The sequence below is a fragment of the Eucalyptus grandis genome, chromosome 2 (assembly GCF_016545825.1).
Source record: "Eucalyptus grandis isolate ANBG69807.140 chromosome 2, ASM1654582v1, whole genome shotgun sequence".
In the NCBI taxonomy this organism is placed as follows: domain Eukaryota; kingdom Viridiplantae; phylum Streptophyta; class Magnoliopsida; order Myrtales; family Myrtaceae; genus Eucalyptus; species Eucalyptus grandis.
The window spans coordinates 12942167-12962777 of NC_052613.1; the positions used below are offsets into that span (position 1 = coordinate 12942167).

General features: G+C 36.3%; 1 long non-coding RNA gene across 1 annotated transcript; it reads left to right on the plus strand.

The window, feature by feature from the left end:
- Window positions 1-12177: 12177 nt before the first annotated feature.
- Window positions 12178-13361, plus strand: LOC120290970. Its single transcript, XR_005548769.1, has 4 exons — window positions 12178-12653; window positions 12721-12774; window positions 12875-12965; window positions 13314-13361. It is a non-coding gene; the product is annotated as an uncharacterized LOC120290970 (long non-coding RNA).
- The last annotated feature ends 7250 nt before the right edge of the window (window positions 13362-20611 follow it).

Genomic DNA, 20611 nt, shown 5'->3' on the forward strand with positions numbered 1-20611 from the left:
TGCGACAGAAAGTGCTCGGAGATCTTCAGCGAGGCAGCAACTTCTCAGCTTCGGAAGGCGGCAGTGAGCTCGGTGGGAGCTTCACGGACGAGTGTCTCCTCGGTGAACGTATCTCTACCAGCCCCACCCTCACTTTTTGTTGTTTTATTCTCTTTACTCCTGGGTCTTCTACCCCCAGAGCATGTGGCTTTGGGATTTGCTGCAAAGGTGGATATCCTCGCGAAAGAACAACAAGTGGGAGCGTTGCTGTTGGTGAAAAGCTGAAATTGGCAGGACTGCTCGTGATGGGAGTTCCTCGGTGGCCGCTTGCGGTCTTGAGGTGGCAAAGCAGGAGACGTAAGTGGTTTGCAGCTTCGTCGAGTCAATTGCCGCGGCTGGGCTTGACGGTTGGTGGTCGACAATGGATCGATCAAAAATCGTCGATGGAGCAGGGTTGGCAGTGAAGAGTGTCGAGCTCCGAGCACGACTGAGTAGTGCTGAGATGCATGGCGGTGAAGAGTGTTGGGCGCTCGATGATTTGCCGGGAAACCTAGAAAAAATATCACGAGTGCGCCCGTTCTGACCAAGAGCTTGCTTGGCCGCTGCTTGACTGCGAAACTTTGACCAGGGGACCGCGTAGATATGGTAGTGGAATTGTTAGACACCTGGACTCCTTGATGATTGCCAAGGGACTGCCGGATCACCGAGATGGAAGATCACCGCCGGAGAGCAACCGAGAACCAGAGCAAAGCGCTTGCGGGAATATCTTTTCCTCCTTTGACTATTCTCTCTGTGGCCGTATATTCAGTGTGAAGCCTCCAAACCCTATGCGAACAAACCTATGCCACCGATTAGGGTTTCAATTTTTCCAAATCGATATCCCGGATAATTTCAAATTCCTATTTTCATGAGATGATTTTGATATAAAAAAAAAGGGCTTGGGTCAATTTGCTCACTTTGTGGGCTTAGTTCGGCTAGTCAAATTAAAACTCGAACCACTAATTCAAATCCATCCGTCACCAGTTGAATGCAAATATAAAAATACAAAATTAAAAAATAAATGCACCTAAACTTATATGTTATGCAATTAATATTTTTCATGGGTAAAATTAGCCCATAATTTTCTATGCAATAAATAAATGACCGGATCGTCAAAATTTAGGTGTCAATAATAATAAATTGATGTTTTTCATTTTCATTCAAAGCAATGAAAAGAACTCTTTTCATTTCAATATGGATTGAAGCATTCCCCATAAAAATCTGCATTATCATTTCATTTAATTTTTGAATTAAAATGGAAGGTAACGAAGACGTGTTCGTGGTTTATGCTCTCCTGAAATGGAGGTCTTTCTACAAAATAAGATTCAATCTCTCTTAGCAAATTCAACAAATGGTCTCAATCTCAATTTATACTAAAAGAAAATTGTATGAAAAGTTCACATATTCTACTGAGAAAAATCATATTTGTATGGTAAAAGACATAATCACAATCCAAATTAAAATGAAATTCCAACACTTTGTAATCGTGATCTTTAAATCTCCAACACTATTAGATTAAAATCTAAATCTTGTACTTAGAAAAATTGAGAACATATCACAATAAGTTTCTACTTTTTACTTTTTGCCTAGTTAAAAATTTTGCAACGGAATTGCACTGTAATGTTTTTAATTTGAATCAATGTCGACATATAGATTCACCTACGATTTTTTCACAATTTTCAGAATATGGATAATATTTTAAATTGTGGCAGGAAAATAAATTATGCTTTTGCTCAATTCTAACAAAGTTTCATTCCACAAAAAGTCAGTTTCATTTCTCTAGATCAACTATAACGTTTTCAAACATTCTCATTCACACATCACCTATATTTTCAAAAAATTTGCCGATATAATTTATTTCTATTTCGCAAAGTGTGGTACTCTTTTTCTAGTTTTAAGATCAATAAACTAGATGATTCTCTTAGTACGAAAATATTTACATCTCGCAAGTATCACAACTGTGATATTCAAAATTTTCGTAATCATAATTATGCGACACTCGGAAATTTCAATACCCGATAATGATACTTAGGCCATGTTTGGTCATCCAAATTTCTAATTAGGATATAATTGGATAGAATAGAATATGAAATTCATGGGATTTTGCTAAATCTTGTCCACTATTTGGTATTGTAATAATACAATTGGATATATTCATATCATATTATAAATTAGAAAGTTTACAAACGGGTAAGCTAAAAATTTCTCACAACACTCTTGTTTACTTTTTTTCCCTCTATTTTTAATTAATTTTTTATTTCTTTCTTCCCTTTCCATCATTTTCTAATAAAATTTTATTAAATAGAAAATTGTACCAATATACCTAAAATACTAAAACACCTAAAATATGTAATAAATATATTTATATATTGAATTTATATTATAAGATAGAATTAAATTCGAATATATAATAAAAATTAGATTAAAGTTTACAAAGTAATTTTTTATATATTTTTTGTTATTTTGAGTTTCTTGTATTAGAATTCAAATATTATTTATATTAAAATATAATTTTTAATTTTTTAATTTAAGAAATTTGTTATTTAAGAATAAAAATTCTTATTATAAATTTTATAAATCCTATATGCCTTTATCCTACTTCCCACATAGAATAATTTATTCAATCATATCCTATTTATATCTGACTTTATCTTATTTTGAACAGATACCAAATGCAAGATATGATAAATTTTATGTTATCTCGAATTTTGTCTTAACTGCCAAATGCAATCTTAAAATATAAATCTATGTATTATTTTAACTCAGGTTTTGAGTGGACAAGTAAAAAATTTAATTGAACCGTAAATTGTGTGAGGCACGGATGATAATTTCCCGTAAACGTAATCTTCCCAAATCCAACGTTTTGAATTGAATTGATAAATGTTGATGTATATGCTAATAGTAGAGCAGTATTAATTAATTTACCATTGTCTTAGTAGTTGACGGGAAATATTAATTGTGTAAATTTTAGTTAATTAGTACTAGTAGTGAATCACTTACATTATTGATGCTAAAGGAAGAAGAATTTCGTTTTTTGTTTTTTCCTATACTTACTCACAAAGTTTTCATTAAATCTTATAATTACCACTTGTTCTTGAAAGAATAATAATGGGGTGATGGCACCGTGACTCCCTGGAGAGTAACGGTGCTCCCCATCCACAAGATTTTTCAAGGAAACCGGACAAATAGTTGTCCGGTTTCCTTGAAAAATCTATGAATCCCACTTAGTGGGATTCTTTAGATTAAAAAAATAGATTAAATAAAAAAGCAAATAGAAAAATCTTAGGGAATTGAAAAGAGCTTTATGGAAAGCATTATCTAACATGAAATATTTAAAATTTCATGTAGAACGACCATTTAAAACATTTTTATTATAAGACAATTAAATTTAGGATTTCTATTGACAACATCACTATATATAACATTTTTCACATTTGCAGTTGTGAAAAAATATATTCATCATTCTTACCAATATATATTCATCATTTGACAAAATGAATATGATTACCAAAATTAACACTCGAACCCTTATTTATAAAACTTAAAGCATCGATAAATTTAGTTTGAGCCAAAGCAATCCAAGTTAACTCAAAAATCAAAATCATGATCAATTTGTAACTATTCAAAAATGAAATTTATTTAAAAATTTATAGTATGTTGAATTTGTTTGATTAAATTTTTTGCCTTACTTCCCTTTTTCGTATTTTGTATAGCCCAACTTTTTCACTGTGCTAACCAAATTTCAATTTAACATATCTTAACTAGATAAGTACATATTGTGTCCAAGTTCAACAATTGCCACAATGAGACTCATTGTAGTGTACAAAATTTTTCATTTGTTGGATAATGTTTTGGTATCTCATTAAAGAGAAAAGCGAGCATAACGGCACCGTTATCTGCAATCAAATGACGGGTTGTCTTTCACTGCACAATTTAAATCGAGTAATCCACAAACTTGAGTAGCCAGTTTTTTCACTTCTTTTCTGCGAGGGGATCCAGTTTTCCACTTCACGAGTCTATTTAGAGAGAAGGCTCAAGGTTCCTAAAAAGACCCAAAAAAAGAAGAAGATTTCTTCAGCTAAAGTTCTAACGTAATTTTCAGAAATGCAATTTTTTTTTTAATTGCTGGAAATGATAGGAATTGCTAAACATTCTCTTTATAGTTCAAGAACCATAATTCTCTAGAAATCTACATGAAATAAAAAGTGTTAATGTGGGTCTTAATGGCAGATGAAAGGTGGAGTAATTTATATATGCTTGAGCATTGTGTGACATGCCACTTCATCAAATATGAAGCATAAAGTGCTATAAAAATTTATTTGAAAGAACAAATAAGTTGATAGTATAAGCGAAGGAACAGGATAAATTGTTCATCCAATTTCTTCGGGAAATTTGGAATGGAATCTCGTTATCGGGATTTTCTTTTATCCCTCTAAGTAAAATTTCTTAAATGTGAGTATAATAGAAATAAAATAAAAGAAATATTAAATTTGAAGAAAACCCACAAAACATCCATAATATTACAAAAACTATGATTTGTAACCATTTACAACCACCAATTGAGCCACTATGACCGTGAGCTTATCTCGAGCAGCCATGATCTTGAGGTTCACAACTCGAAACTCCAATGGTTATGGCCGCTGTGACCATGGTTGCCACAAGCTTAGAGCTTGAGCTCATGGCTACAACAATCACAATGATCCTCCATCTCTTTCCCTCTCAATTTTGATTTTTTAATATTATTTGATATGGTGCCCTTTTGACTTATAATAATTTTCAGTGAATTGTAATATGACATATATATTTTAGCATGACACGTATATTCACCAGCGTCTACATCATTAATTCTATGACCCAGGGCAACAAAAATCGACCAACAAGAGAAAAATTATAACAGAAGGACTGTACGTTGACATTTTCGAAAAATTTGAGGGGCTTTAAAAAATAAAAAATGAAAGGTTGAAGGATGATTTTGATTTTGATTTCCGGACAAAAAAAAAACGATGGTTATATTATTCCTTTAAAAAAATAAGAAAACAAAACCTTTATTTCATCGTATGTATTGTTTTTAATATAATTTCTTTGTTGAATCATTTAAGGTTAGCAAATATAATGATATATTGTTTAGATTTCAACCGGTTGCCCATTTCTTTTAAATGGAAATTGCTGCCCACAATCCACCATCATCATCTTGGATGACAGTGGCCACTAGGCTAGCAACTCCCTTCTTGAAATGGTGCATGGATGGCCAGGTGTTCTCTCAAGATGAAAAACCAAGATTTAAGTCATTATTACTTCAAAATTGAGTCATCTTTAAAGACTCCTTCACCTAGGCATGTGTAGAGTAGAACTTGGTAAAGAAGCCACACATAATCTACATGCACACCTCCACCTAGCTTTGAAGAGCAGTATTTTCTCAAAAATTATATAAAAACTTAATTGGTTATGACAAATGATACATTATGTGGCATTTTCAGAAGAAATGTATGGCCATGTGCCACTTTCAAACCCAAGCTTTAACCCTAAACATGACACATATCCTTAAGCCATCATCAACATTCCATGCTAGTCTCTTCACACCTATTCACATAATATGTTTAACCATGCCGCATGTAATTGGGGGAAGAACCAAAGTATATCTACACCTATTATCCAAACAAACTCTCTCTTAACCTTTGGGCGAACATTAGGCTCAAAGTCTATCCAAATCGTATCATGCTATTTTCCACCTTCGAAACAAATCTCCTTTTGATCCTAGTTTTCACGAGTCGGGAGGTGGTCATGACCCTTGATTGTACAAATTTGTTCAAGAGGTAAGAAATTCTAGGCGTTAAATTTATTTAATCTACTTAACACTTTAGACTTAGTAGGTTGTTAGGTGGCCTTAGTTATAATTTTAAATTTGATGATAAATGGAGTTGTGAGTTGATATGTTGTGATGTTTTGATGAGTGGTTACATGCCTAACATGTGTTTGAGTTATTTACTTGCGATGTGGTAACATGTAGCATGTAGAAAGGATGGGTCTAAATATGTACATTAGTTCGACCTGATTTTAAGAAGTCAGAATCTATTCATTTGTTCTAGCAAAGTTTACTAAGTTAGAATTTGTTCATTTATTCTACCAAATTTTACGAAATCAAAATCTATTCATTTGTTCTATTAGAATTTTCTAAGTTAGAATATGTTCATTCATTCTACCAAATTTTATTGAGTGTAAATTTGTTCATTCATTCTATCGATTTTACCAAGTCTAAATTTGTTCATTAATTCTATCAAATTTTACTAAGTCGAATATGTTCATTCATTTTGCCAGAGTTTATTGAGTTGGAATCTATTCATTCGTTCTATCAAATTTTATTGAGTTTAAATTTATTCATTTATTCTATAAAAATTTATGAAGCCAAAATATGTTCATTTGTTCTATCAAAGTTTACTACATTAGAATCTATTTATCTATTTTACTAGATTTTACTAAGTCTAAATCTGTTTATTTGTTCTATCAAATTTTAAGAGTCAAAATCTATACATTTGTTTAGTCAAAGTTTACTGAGTTAGAATTTGTTCATTCGTCCTATTAGATTTTACTAAGTCTAAATGTATTCATTTGTTGAATTTGTCCATTTATTCAACCAGATTTTACTAAGTCTGGATATGTTCATTTGTACGATCAAATTTTACTGAGTCTTGATATGTCTAATTGTTCTATCTGATTTTACTGAATTTGAATATATCCATTTGGTCAATTAGATTTTATTGAGTCTGATTATGTTTACCTTTTGAATCTAAAAATTTATTTACTCATTTTGAGTATAGTCACTTTTTTTGTTTGATTAGCTTTCTAGGTCCGATTTCCCCTTAAAAATCGAATACTGATTCACGTTCTAAATATGATCACAAGTTACTTTTTACCCGATCATGTGACTAATGCATTTCATTGCTTTGAGGAACAAATGATGAAGTAAGAAGATGAGCATGAGTATTGGCATATATATAGATGTTTACTTATATTTACAAAATGGAAGGATAAACATACTATTGTGATATGAACATTAAAAGGTATAATGAGGAAGGATGTGAGGTAAGCTTATAATCATCAATGTTGTTATGTATTCGGTGTCGATTGTTGTAATAAGTGTTTACTTCATAATTGATGTAAGAAAGAATCAATGTTAACATGTACATTGTGCTTAAAAACAATATAATTTCCGTCATCTATAAATTAATGGTGACGATATCTCGGAGTTGAGATGCCCTATAGGTTAGGATGCCCCATGATAGAGTTTGTGGGATGTCTCAAAGTTGAGATGTCTCATAAGTTGGGAAGCCTCAAAGAGTGTACCGAGATGTCTCATGAGTCAGGATACCTCAGGAGTACTCGGGAGCAGAAGTAATAATGAATATAATGCATATTTGTGTGCATGTGTGGATTCAAATATTGTTCAATTGGTTACCTTTTATCGGAACAAATTATGCCATATGAATGAGTTTGAATTGAAATATTGTGGAGTAATGATTACTATGGCATATCACAATGGGAAAGGTCAAACATCAATCATGTTCATGGCATACTTTTGGGTTTGCTATGCACTCATGCTATTTTTTGGTACTAGGTTGAGTGGTAAGGTGATTTTCTAACTTAAATTTAGAAATTTCATTTACTCGACTTCAGTTCATCTCTTATTTTTCAATTTGTAGGATGATCTGTGGAATATAATATGGAGGGGATGAGACGATGTTTGAGACCATGAACCCTTGAGTTGGATGCTAACTCACTTTTTGGATAGTATGGGAATAGCGACACTAGTGAACCCAACCCTTTCCATACTAGTGTTTATATAAATGAAAATAATATCCACATTTAATTTGTGCAGATTTTTTATACGAGATTTTGGTTGAGAATAATTTTATTGAGCTTCCACATACTTCTAATAATTAACATTAGAAAAGACATGTGTTGCATGTAACGTTTTAGGGCGTCACAATAACAGCTAGTCCAATCGACATCGAGCCACTATAGACATGATTTTTAATATAGCTTTTTTACTTTTATGATTGGTTAGATCCATCACATCATCCATAAAATTAAAGGTCTGTTTCTGCTTTGAACTTTTAACTCATCATAAAGTTTATGGTGCGGGAGCTTTCATTTTCGTCTAATTTGAAATATCGAATTGCTTTATAACATTCAAACATGGACATGAATAATAATCGCGTGTCATTTTTCCATAAATTGTCCCACCTGAAAGAGAATATTATGTTTTCAAGCTACGGATGAAAAGTCGTAAATAGCTTACAACAGCGACAAGATACAATATGCAGCAATTATCCTTCCGGACAATGCTACATAGAAAGATAAACAAGCGAATTAGTATGTTGACCATCTAATTTTAAGCATTATTTACTTTTCACAAAGCCCCTCCCCCCTCTCTCTCTCTCTCTCTTCAATTGTACAACACTCTTTCCTACCTCTCTTCTGCATTTTCTGAAGAAAAGAAACCTGCTCTCTTTTTTTTCAAAATGCTCTCCCTCTCTCTCTTGCTTCCAAAAGTCTCTCACAGAGCTCAGACCCACCGCAACCGGCATGTCGCCTCCGACCTCTGCCGTCGCCTTTTAAAGCTACTCCTCTTTGTCGGTCCCAAGAGCCCCGCCGATCGCATCCGGAGCTCAGATCTGACGCCTCCGCCGCGCCACCTCCAAGAGCCAATCCTTCCCCGCCCCAAAACAAGAGTCCCCACCGGTCGCATTCCGAGCTCTCAGATCTGCCTCCGCCGTGGCATTTTGGGTTTACCACATAATTAAGTTGAGCATTCTCCTTCCCGTGTTTTCATTCTCTTCCCGGAGGAAGACGAGACGGAGCTTGGACGCTGCGAGAATTCTTGAAGAATGGCGTCCCGAGACGTGGTTTCTTTCGTGGGCTTGTCCGAGTTGAGCTTGTAAATGGCTGCCTTGCTTCTTCGTGCTGGATATGAAGTCCAGGCGCTTCAGGTTGGGAATATCTTGTTGATTGATCAAATGACGGTCGAATTTTGTTTACGTAAAGATAATAGGGATTACTTAGATCTGGGCTAATCAGTCGTCCGCTTTGGAAGTTTCTTCAACTTTGCATTACTTCGGAAGTAAAGCTTCACTTTTGACTGTCTGATTTTCGTGGGCAATTGATTTTTTCTTATTTGGATCAAAATACTTAGAAAAAGTGAGCCACCGGTTCAGGTAGCTTCCCTGGTTTGCTAATATGTGGTCCTGCATTGCGAAATTTTAGCGTTTCTAGATACTAGTGATTTGTATAATTCAAACTAGACTTAGGCTGTGCAAGAACGTTAAAAGAAATTACTGGGTAACAGTTTTTAATCCACTAAAAGAATAACAGTTTGTTTTGGATCACAAAGAATTAAATAAAAAAATAATTATAAATTATTATGAGATTCATTTTTACAAAATTTATGGCCATGCTGAGTCCTAACATCACCTTGAAGATTATGCTACGATGTCCTTAAAGCCTATATGGGATGGATAGACTCCTACAACCATGACATGTTTGCTACTTGAACATAACATAATTTAATTTCCTTCTAAAATAAATTAATGATTAATTTCACAAAATAAAGAAGTCTTTTTTCACAAGGTCCTCCGAATCGACCATAGACCAATCGCCTTGGAATATTTTATACACCCGTAATTCTGAGCTTCATGTCACTCCTTTCATGAGACATGTCAGATCTAGGGGCGACTTGCTAGAGGAGAAAGAATGGAAGAAAAATTAAAGTATCATTAAAAATTATTCACAGTGTTAACGTGTCACGTAAAATGATTGGTGTCTACATTAGTGATGTTTAATCAAAATTGATCGAATAGACTTAATTGGTAAAATGTAAAAATATTTTGAATTCATTTGATAATTTAAAAAAATTATGATTGAATTGATAAAAGTGTAATTAATTTATGATTTTTTCGATAATTTTCAAGGAGACAGGGAGAACTTATTTCTTGCTTTTTTGAAAATTAGGGTTCGTGGGGTTCGTTTGATTTGTTCCTGTCCCTTGAAACTTTCAAAGTTTTGATGGAACGTTTGTCAGCCCAGCTTTTGTTTAGGCTTCCACATGATCGGCCTCTAGTGGGTCGTCTTGCTTTGATGGCTTGTGGTGGGACTAATATTACCAAACACCCCCCTTTCCCCAGTCCCTAAATCCTCACCGAATCTTTTCCATTCCAATTACACGCCTTTTAAGGTCCTGTCTTTCCCGCAACCCCACTTTTACTGCACACAAATGTTTTGACCAGGGCCGAAGATTTTCTTGTGCACGTGAGAATTCGTGGCTCTTCCATCCAATGGGTATGACGTCCACTTCGCAATTAACGTCATGATATCTTGAACAGGTACGATTAGCTGTTGAACAGCAGCTAATCGTTGCTGTTCACTAAGTGGGAACTGCTCATAGATTATTTTTAAAGTGTACAAATAAGTTTAGTTACACAATGTAATTTCTCATGTCATCAAAACAAAACCTAGCCCTCAATTGACCTCACCATATTTCTCTCCTCTAGTATGGTGTTCGCATTCGTTGATGTTGTTAGTCACTTCCACATTGCTTGCTCGCTGCTGTCGGTGGGGGTGGGGTTGGGTTGGGGTAAGAGGTGGATGGTGGTGGCCTCAATGCAGCTACCAGAGGTAATGTCTATGTAATGAAAGAAAATCTATCTTAATCCCTATATTAATAAAAACTAGGTTAAAAAATTGAAAAATCTGATAAATATTTTCACCATTATATCATGCCAAATAAGATAATGTCTTCCTCAAGTCTAGAATAGCTTGATGGAAAAGAAGCAATCCCACTTTTGTTAATTAATTACTTATCCAAATTTAAAGCAAAATCATAAAGTCTTGTTTTTTTTTACTGATCATTCCTCGGCTTATCTAAAGTCTTGTGTCAAAAGGCATGTGATAATATATTTTTATTAGGAAAATTATCAAAAAATTCTTAAACCTATTGTAGTTGTGTCAATTCAATCATAAAATTATTTTTTGGCCACTTGAGTCCTAAACTTTTTACAATTGTGCCAGATCAGTCCATTGGGCCAAAATTGATCGATCGATGCTAACGTGGCCAGCGGCCGATGCTGGCAATCTTTATTCTAATAATTTTTATTAATTTTTTCTTTTTTTTTCCTTCTCCCTCCTCCCTCCTTCTTCCTTGGCTTTGGCGACCAGCCAGCCTCCTCTCGGCCCATTGCTAGAGCCAAAGGAAGAAGGAGGGAGGAGGAGGGAGAGCGAGGAAAAAAAAAAGAGAAAGAAAGAAAAGATAAAATATTATTAAAAAAAAAAGGTTTCCGGTGTCGGCCAGCTACCACATCAACACTGTCGACCGATTTTGATCGATGGACTTATCTAGAATAATTATAAAAATTTTAGGATTCAGTTGGTACCAAAAAAGTTTAAGACTGAATTGACGCAATTGCAATAGGTTTAGAATTTTTGGTAATTTTTCCTATTTTTAACGTGAATAGAAATTACCTCAATATGTGCCACAATTTTCTTAATGTGTGACTAACATAGTTTGAAGTTATGCATTATCGAATTAATGACTTTTTGTCTGAAAAAAATCATTAAAAAGCATGGACCATAAAGTTACCCTCTTTCTCATTAATCACCGAGCCGTAAATAGTGCAGTTGGTCCGAGTTTTTTTATGTAGGCATTGCATGCCCGCGCACTAAAGCAAGAATCCTTTAATTTGTATTAATAGTTTTCCTCTCCGCAGAGAAAAAGTGAAAGAAAGCAAGTCATCCTCAAGCGCAAGGGAATGTAGTCAAGTACTTCAAAATAAACAAGGAGTGTATATAAGCAAATCCCAAGCTCCATTCAATGCAGCTCGCCAGGTAAAGCTACGCGTTGTTCTCTCTCTTATAGTAATATTCTGTTGGAGAAAATCGCGCATAGGCATGCAAAGTTTTCGCGAATCCCGATGAATATAAGCAATAGGATGCACCGTGCCTGAGTAAGCTCTTCCAGTGTCAAGACTTTGTGGCAAAGCCCTTGTCTTTCCACTTTAGTTAAAAATCCTTATTTTATTATGTCAAAGCGAACTCGGAAACATAAAGAATCCGAGGCTACTGCAAATTGGAAGCTATTGATTTCGTTTAGATTTTTTTCCCACCAAAAAAACCATACAGTGAGAAGCAACCGTGAAGAGAGAGAGAGAGAGAGAGAGAGAGGGGAAGGAAGACGAGTTGGTTCCCTTTTGTGGGTGCAGTTTCTTATTTATTATGAGACTGCTCGGTGAGGGCTCGGCCTCTGTACCACGAGTTGAATTGGGTCAGCTTTTTTATAATCGAAAGGAGCATGAAAGGAAAGAGATAGAAGTGAAGGATAAAGATATGCAGGAAATGAAGGGGAAGTGCGATAGTAGTGGTAGCAATGGAGATGTTAAGAAGAAGAGGTATATTTTCACATGGTCTCAACAGGTTCCTTTTCTTGCCTCTCTCCGCAACTGCTCATTTAGCCTCAAGGACCGTGATATTATCATTTCCTTCTCTAGAATTTTTGCTTTTGGTTTCTTTTTCAAAATTTGATTAAATGGGACTCATACGTAGGAGGATGATATACTGCGTGACCAGATTACAATTCACGGAACAGACAAGTATGAGCTCTCTTTCTTTCTCCCCAGCAAATGCGTTTAAGTTCTTATAATGTGTTCTTATTTGCAGCTGGGTGATTATCACGTCTTTGTTCAAGGACAAGGCGAGGTGATTCAGGAGAAGGTTCGTTTTTCCTGTTACTAATTGAACTATTCGTCTCTTCCAGCTATTCTCGGTGTTGTGTCTGGTTTGATATTGATGGAAAGTAAAATATGTGATGCAGACGGTATACATACTTGAATTCTGATCTCAAAACGGGTGGATGGTCGCCTGCAATTGTACCATGAATATAGAGAAAAGCAAGACATACAGAGGTAAGCAAAACGTTGGAGGTTTTGATATCGCCATAAATGACAGGCTTGGGTTGTGAATGAAGATGATCCAAACCTCTAGCAGTCCCAATCACGATTTTGATTCTTGTTCTCCAACTTAGCTCCTTGCGTTTTTCTGTTATTCCAGTGAAGCATGTAGTCAAATTGGGTTCTTTAGGTTTGGAATCATGCGCAGAATTGCAAATATATACTGGCTTTATGAAATTTCATTCACCTTCCTCTCATTCATAGAGTCCTCATTGCTTGGTCCTTACCTCTTAATAACTCATCTTCCAAGCTCCCTTAGCCATAAACTCATATACTACAATTCTGTGCTCATTGTCGCTGCAGTACCCTACGAGCTTCACGAAATTTACTGATTCAATTCGCTCAAGAAGTTAGTTCAGTCTGCAAGCACAACATTGAGCTGATTACAGAAAGAGAGCGGGTATGTTTGTGTCAAAGCATTTGAATATTGCAATATAATGTTTTCATCTAACAATTTATACTTTTAGAATACTCATAACTTTCGTACAAAATTTGAGATAGAGAGAGAGAGAGAGAGCATTAAGCTAACTGTGAGTTTGTGGATTCAACGATGCAAAGGAAGAAGATGAAGAATGATGATGGAGATAAAGAATCAACTCAATGATGCTGAAAAGGAATCTTGAACAAGAAGAGTTCGTATCTCATTCCATTGTATTCAAGTTCTTTGTACAAAGTGAAATGAAAGAATACAATCAATATTCGAGCTTCTCTGCTCTATCCTCTCTATCTCTCTTCTTCACCATTCTTCTTCTCTTGAGCTCAGTTCTCTCATTATATACTAATGAAAGCACCAAAACTAATAACCAACTAAAACCGAACTAACTGACTCTAAAGCTAACAAACAGACTTTTACAACTCAGTATAACAGAGTAGCAAGTTCAGATACTTGGCAATCCTCGTCAATCCATATCTTCGGCATTTGATTAATCTCCACCGTTAATAGAACTGGTTATCCACGTCTTCGGCTTATTCTCTTCATGATAGACTTCGATGATCTCTGTCTATCGGTTGTTGAGGATCCCCGTGTCTACCTTTTGATGCGGTAAAGTAAGACCCTTTATCTTGATGTAGTATACTGAGCTGACAATGTTGATCATCTTGATCCTCTGTTATGAACGGTCTTGATCCTCTAACATTCCCCCTCAAATTGGGAAGGGTAAATGATCCCATTCCTAATTTGGTTCGGAGATTAAGATGAGACGATCGTAATAGTGACTTAGTGAATATATCAGCTAATTGAAGATGAGTAGGGATATATTGTACACGAATGGAACCAGAGGAGACTTTCTCTCGGACGAAGTGAAAATCAACTTCAATATGCTTGGTTCGAGCGTGTAATATTGGATTGGCTGTGAGAGAAATTGCTGATCTATTGTCACAGTATAGGAATGTAGGAGACTGAAGAGAAATGCCAATATCTCGTAAGACAAATGTTATCCAAGTAAGTTCAGCTGTTGTGGAAGCAAGTGCACGATACTCTGCTTCGGTTGATGATCTGGAAACAGTAGGTTGTTTCTTGGCAGACCAAGAGAGTAGATTAGAACCAAGGAATGTGCAAAATCCTGTTGTGGAACGTCGTGTAGTGGGACAACCAGCCCAGTTAGCATCAGAGAATCCATAGAGGTTTATTGAACTTTGAGCATGAAGATAGATTCCAAGATTCATAGTACCTTTGACATATCGAAGAACTCTTTTAGTTGATGAAAATCTTCTTCGATAGGCTTTGCATCTTTTGGCAGAGAAGATTAGTAGCAAAAGTCGTGCAGTCGAGTAATGGTTAAGTATTGAAGAGCACCAACCAAGCTTCGTACTCTATAGGATCTCGTGAGCTGTTTTGCGGTACCAGCTATGGAAATTGATCGAAGAGGTAAGGGCGTTGAGATTGGTTTACAATCGGCCATGTGAGCTCGTTTCAGCAAGTCAGTGGCATATTTTGTTTGACACAAAAAAAGATTCTGTGATGTTCGTTTGGCCTCAATGCCCAAAAAATAGTGAATATACCCAAGGTCCTTCATATGAAAATGGAGACTAAGTTTCTGAATGAGGGTAGTTAGGAGATGTGATGAACTACCAGTCAAGATGATATCATCAACATATAGAAGCAACAGAACTGTATGTGAGTCTGTATGAAGAACAAATAATGATGGATCTGCTGTGCTACAGAAGAAACCATTTTCGAGTAAGAATTTGCTGAATTTATCGAACCAAGCTCTTGGTGCTTGTCGAAGACCATATAGGGACTTGTGAAGTAGACATACATGGCTTGGCTTTTGATGATTAATAAAGCCAGGTGGCTGTTCCATGTAGACAGTCTCGTTCAAATCTCCATGAAGAAAAGCATTCTTGACATCAAGTTGGTGTATTGGCCAGTGCTTTATCATGGCAAGGGATAGCACTATGCGAATTGTTGTGTGTTTTACAACTGGACTGAAAGTCTCAGTGAAGTCAAGTCCCTCTTCTTGGTGAAAGCCTTTGGCAACTAGACGAGCTTTAAGTCTATCAAGACCTCCATCTGGTGCGAGTTTGGTCTTATATACCCACTTACAGCCAATTACATTCATCTGATCAGTTCTTGGAATCAATGTCCATGTTTGATTTTCATCAAGTGCATCCATTTCTTCTTTCATAGCCCTGTACCATGCTTCATCAGCTAAGGCTGATTTGACAGACCGTGGTTCCATAGGAACTTGATAGACAGCTGAATAAGCATACTTCAAATTTGGTTTTCGAATCCCAGACTTTAGTCGGGTCTGCATATGATGATTATTAGCAGTAACTTGAGACGAAGACATAATGGAATTGGGCTGCAGCCTCCTTCATCGAATTGCTTTCAGGTGGAAGATCATTATGTGAGGATGAAGAACTGGTAGTATGTTGTTCCTGAGAAGTGGACAGATCTGTAGGCACAGTTTCTATTGAAGTCTTGTCACCTTGATCCTCTGTTATTTCCTCATTCTGCATAGTTCTTGAGGAAATGGTCTGAGATTGTTGTCTGTAACACAGAGAAGGATTATAACAATCATGTAGATCAGGATGAATCTGATCTTTAACTGACTGATGTAAGGAACCATTATATGTTGACTTGGTTCTTGAGGGTTCAAGAATTTGTATTCCTTCAATCCACTGTTTGTACAGGTTTGTATACTTGTCCATACCAAAGTGGCGAGCTTCTTTATAAATGGATAAGAATGCTCATCAAAGACAACATGCCTACTGATGTACACACGATTATTGGTTGGAACCAGACATCGATACCCTTTGTGCTGGTTGCTATAACCCAAAAAGATACAAGGAAGAGATCGAGGATCAAGTTTATGACTTGCATATGGTCTCAGGCACGGATAGCATGCATAGCCAAATACCCTCAAATGATCATACATTGGCTGTCTATTATGGAGTTTGTTATAAGGTGTGTCCATCTTCAATTTTGGTGTGGGAAGTATGTTTATGATGTAATTAGCTGTCACAAATGCATCTACCCAAAAAGTTAGTGGAACTTTTGAGTGATATAGCATAGCTAATCCCAGTTCAACAATATGTCGATGCTTCCGTTCAGAGACCCCATTCTGTTCTGGTGTGTGAGGACATGATATAAGCTGTCTAATTCCATGATGTCTCAGACAACTTTGGAATCTGTTGCTTAAGAACTCTCCTCCTCCATCACTTTGGAAGATTTTAATCTGGTGATTATACTGTCTTTCAACTAACTTCTGGAATTGAACAAATATGTCATAAAACTCAGACTTGAACTTCATAGGATATAGCCAGCAATATCGAGAGAAACTGTCAACAAAAATCACATAGTATCTAAACTTTTGAAGAGAAGTGACTGGTGATGGTCCCCAAATGTCACAATGAATCCTTTCTAAAGGAAAAATTGATATAGAATCCGATAAAGGAAATGATAGAGCTGAACTTTTAGCTATTTGACAGCTACTGCAAACAGTCTTAGATGATGAAACAAATTGTATAAGCTTCTGTTGTTGCAAATGCTTAACTACTTGAGCATTTGTGTGAGCCAAACGCTGGTGCCATGTGTCTTCATCGACTATCTTTTGTCGCTGAGTAAAGAAGGCTTCTGCAGTTTGTGAATTAGCTTGATAAAGCCCTCTGGTTTTCCTTCCGAGCTTCACCATTGTGTTGGTAATGTTGTCCTTTACATAAACACCAGTTTTATCAAAGATAAAGGAACAAGGGTAGTCGTCTGTGAGTTTAGATACTGACAGAAGATTCTTCTTTATCTCTGGGACAATTAGGACATTATTAAGAGGTAATGTACTATTCTTTGTTTTCAGCCAAGTGTTGCCAATGTGAGTTACAGGTAAACATGATCCATTGCCTACCATAACAGTATCATTTCCTTGATATTTAGAAAGAGTATGGAGCATACCAGGATTGGCACCGATGTGAGCCGTAGCTCAGTCGGGATACCACTCGGTTCTGTTGAGTCCTCAATATGTATTGTTAAAGCTGCTGGAATATCCTCTGCTTGATAAGAATTGTCAAACCGATACCAGCAGCGAAGAGCATCATGTCCAGATCTTTTACATATTTGACATTCTATTCGAGTGCTACTTGTTTCTTTTTCCTGCAAGTTCTTACTCGTGTTCACAGATGGATAAGTATTGACATTTTGATATCTTTGTGAGTAAGTGGTGTAGGGTCTAAACCCTTGATTTGTTGTAGGGATAACATTTTTCTGACTGGGATGTTGATTTCCTTGTCCTGAATTTGAGATATCTGTTCTGTAATTCTGATATCTTTCAGTGCCACGACCTCTATTGTTTCCAGTTCTGCCATAGACACCGGCTCTGCCACGACCATAGCTTCGACCACCTCTGTAACCTCCTCTCTGAGATATAAATCCAGAAGCCTGAGAGATGTAGTCTTCATCTGTGATATCTTTAGACTGTTCCTGAAACTGTCTTTGTCCAAAGTAGGCCAAATTTGGATTGAATTGATTTCGGGAAAGGGTCTTAAGTCTTGATTCAAACCTTTCCAACTGAGCAATTACCTCATCATACTCAGGCTGAGGCTTTAAACAATATATGGTAGTTCGAAAGTTTTCATACTCAGGCCCTAAACCTTCCAATACACCAAACATTTTGGTTATTTCATCCACCGGTTTGCCTATTGCATTCAACTGATCACATATGGATTTATGTTCTCTGAGATAAACAGCAAGGGTTTGTTCATGTTTTTGGCATGATTGAAGTTTCCCCCTTAGTTCGAACTCTCTAGCAATTGACTTCTGTGTGAATCTTTTCAGAAGAGTTTGCCAAACTTCAGATGATGTTTCTAATCCAATTATCAGGCTCAGGATGTTTTCAGTAACAGCTCCAGAGATCCATGATGAAATCAACTGATCTGTTCTAGCCCAATCAGTATATTCTGGATTGATAAGATCTGTTTCGCAACCTTCATCCTCTATTTGTATTATTCGAGGAGGTGAAGTGATATCTCCATTAACAAAACCAAACAGATCCTGACTTTTCAAAAACCTTTGGATTTGAGCTTGCCACAATAGAAAGTTGTCCTCGGCAAGCTTCATTGTGACAAAGTTTGTGATATTCACATGTATCGGGAAAGGGTACTTTGGAGTTCTTATTGCCATTACTACGAACCTTTAGCTTGACAAAGATAACACCAGCAATGCTATGAGTTCTTTCGTGCTTACCTTGATCCAGAGATCTTCATTGTTCGATCATCTCTCCTGACTTGATGCACGAACTGATTACTGGTCAGATTTCTTCATTCTGATGCTTGATGCAGAGAAGCTCCAGCTCTGATACCATGTGAGTTTGTGGATTCAACGATGCAAAGGAAGAAGATGAAGAATGATGATGGAGATAAGGAATAAACTCAATGATGCTGGAAAGGAATCTTGAACAAGAAGAGTTCATCTCTCATTCCATTGTATTCAAGTTCTTCGTACAAAGTGAAATGAAAGAATACAATCAATATTCGAGCTTCTCTGCTCTATCCTTTCTATCTCTCTTCTTCACCATGTCCATCTCTTGAGCTCAGTTCTCTCATTATATACTAATGAAAGCACCAAAACTAATAACCAACTAAAACTGAACTAACGGACTCCAAAACAAACAAACAGACTTTTACAACTCAGTATAACAGAGTAGCAAGTTCAGATACTTGGCAATCCTCGTCAATCCATATCTTCGGCATTTGATTAATCTCCACCGTTAATAGAACTGGTTATCCACGTCTTCGGCTTATTCTCTTCATGATAGACTTCTGATGATCTCTGTCTATCAGTTGTTGAGGATCCCCTGTGTCTACCTTTTGATGCAGTAAAGTAAGACCCTTTATCTTGATGTAGTATACTGAGCTGACAATGTTGATCATCTTGATCCTTTGTTATGAACGGTCTTGATCCTCTAACACTAACCAGCCATTCATCTTGACCTAGTGGTCCCTTTAGCCGGAGCCTCTTCACAGCGATTGCCATGCCCTCATTTGGTTTAGCCGTGTTCATGGTGTGATCGCCAAAACCACCGTCTCCGATGAAATTGTTGCCACTGAACTTGTTCGTGGCATCCTTCAACACGTCATAGCAAAAGCAGTGAAGCCAATATAGATGGAACACCTCATCCTTCTTGTTCAATGGGCAATCATCATGTCGTTGCCAACCTCGTGAATAGGCATACCAATTTCCATCCATATCCGTTTTTGAAATATCAAGTGCAAATCAAGTTTGAGGTAAGACAAAACTGGAATTACCAAAGCCGGCCAGTCGCCAATGGGATGTGTGCATTTCATTTCATCAGAAAGGTGTTCGGTACTCTTTTACAAGCCCTTGAATGCGTGAGTCGAAGAAAGATTTATGAGATATGCAAACAATTAGTACGTAGTGTAACTGTCATCAAGACAAGAAATAAACTGGCCTTTGAGCGCCCGACGAGAAGAAATGGATGGCCTTCTGTGATCTTGAAGTGGCAAACCATGTCGTTCATTCTTGCTGCTCTTTCCTACACCAAGATGATTAAATTGCAATTCCAATTGTCATGAATAGATAAAGAAGAGATCCAGTAAGTAAATTGAAATCCAACTTTACGGGGAAAAAAAAGATACCCTTTTGAGATTTTGATGAAATTGACGACATTCTCCTTTGTTTCAATTTAGGTTTTTCATTTGGGAATGAAGTTTGCTGTGCCTCTGATTTAACGTAATAAAGTACCAAGACTAATCAATATGAGATGAAGTTCAGCTAATAATTTTCAACTTTGGAATGAAAATTTCGTTTCAAGATGAAAAAGAATGAAGACAAACCTGTGGAATTTTGAACTCGTGGATCAAAAGCCATCAAACATGCGACTCACATATTCTAAAGATCTTGTGAATGAACTTTGTGGGAATGGACTACGTGGAACTTGGTAGAGCGCGTAAAGTCATTGAGTTAGGTGTGTTTTGGACGACCAAACCAAAGAATCATGTGAATCCAGGAATCTTGTGAAAGGAGTTGATCGATTTAATTTTATGTTATGCTTGGAATCATTCGAGGCCATGATGTGGGAATTTCCTCCAAGATCCCAAGAATTTTAAGTAGATGTGTATTAAAATGATCAGCTACACTTCTACTCTGG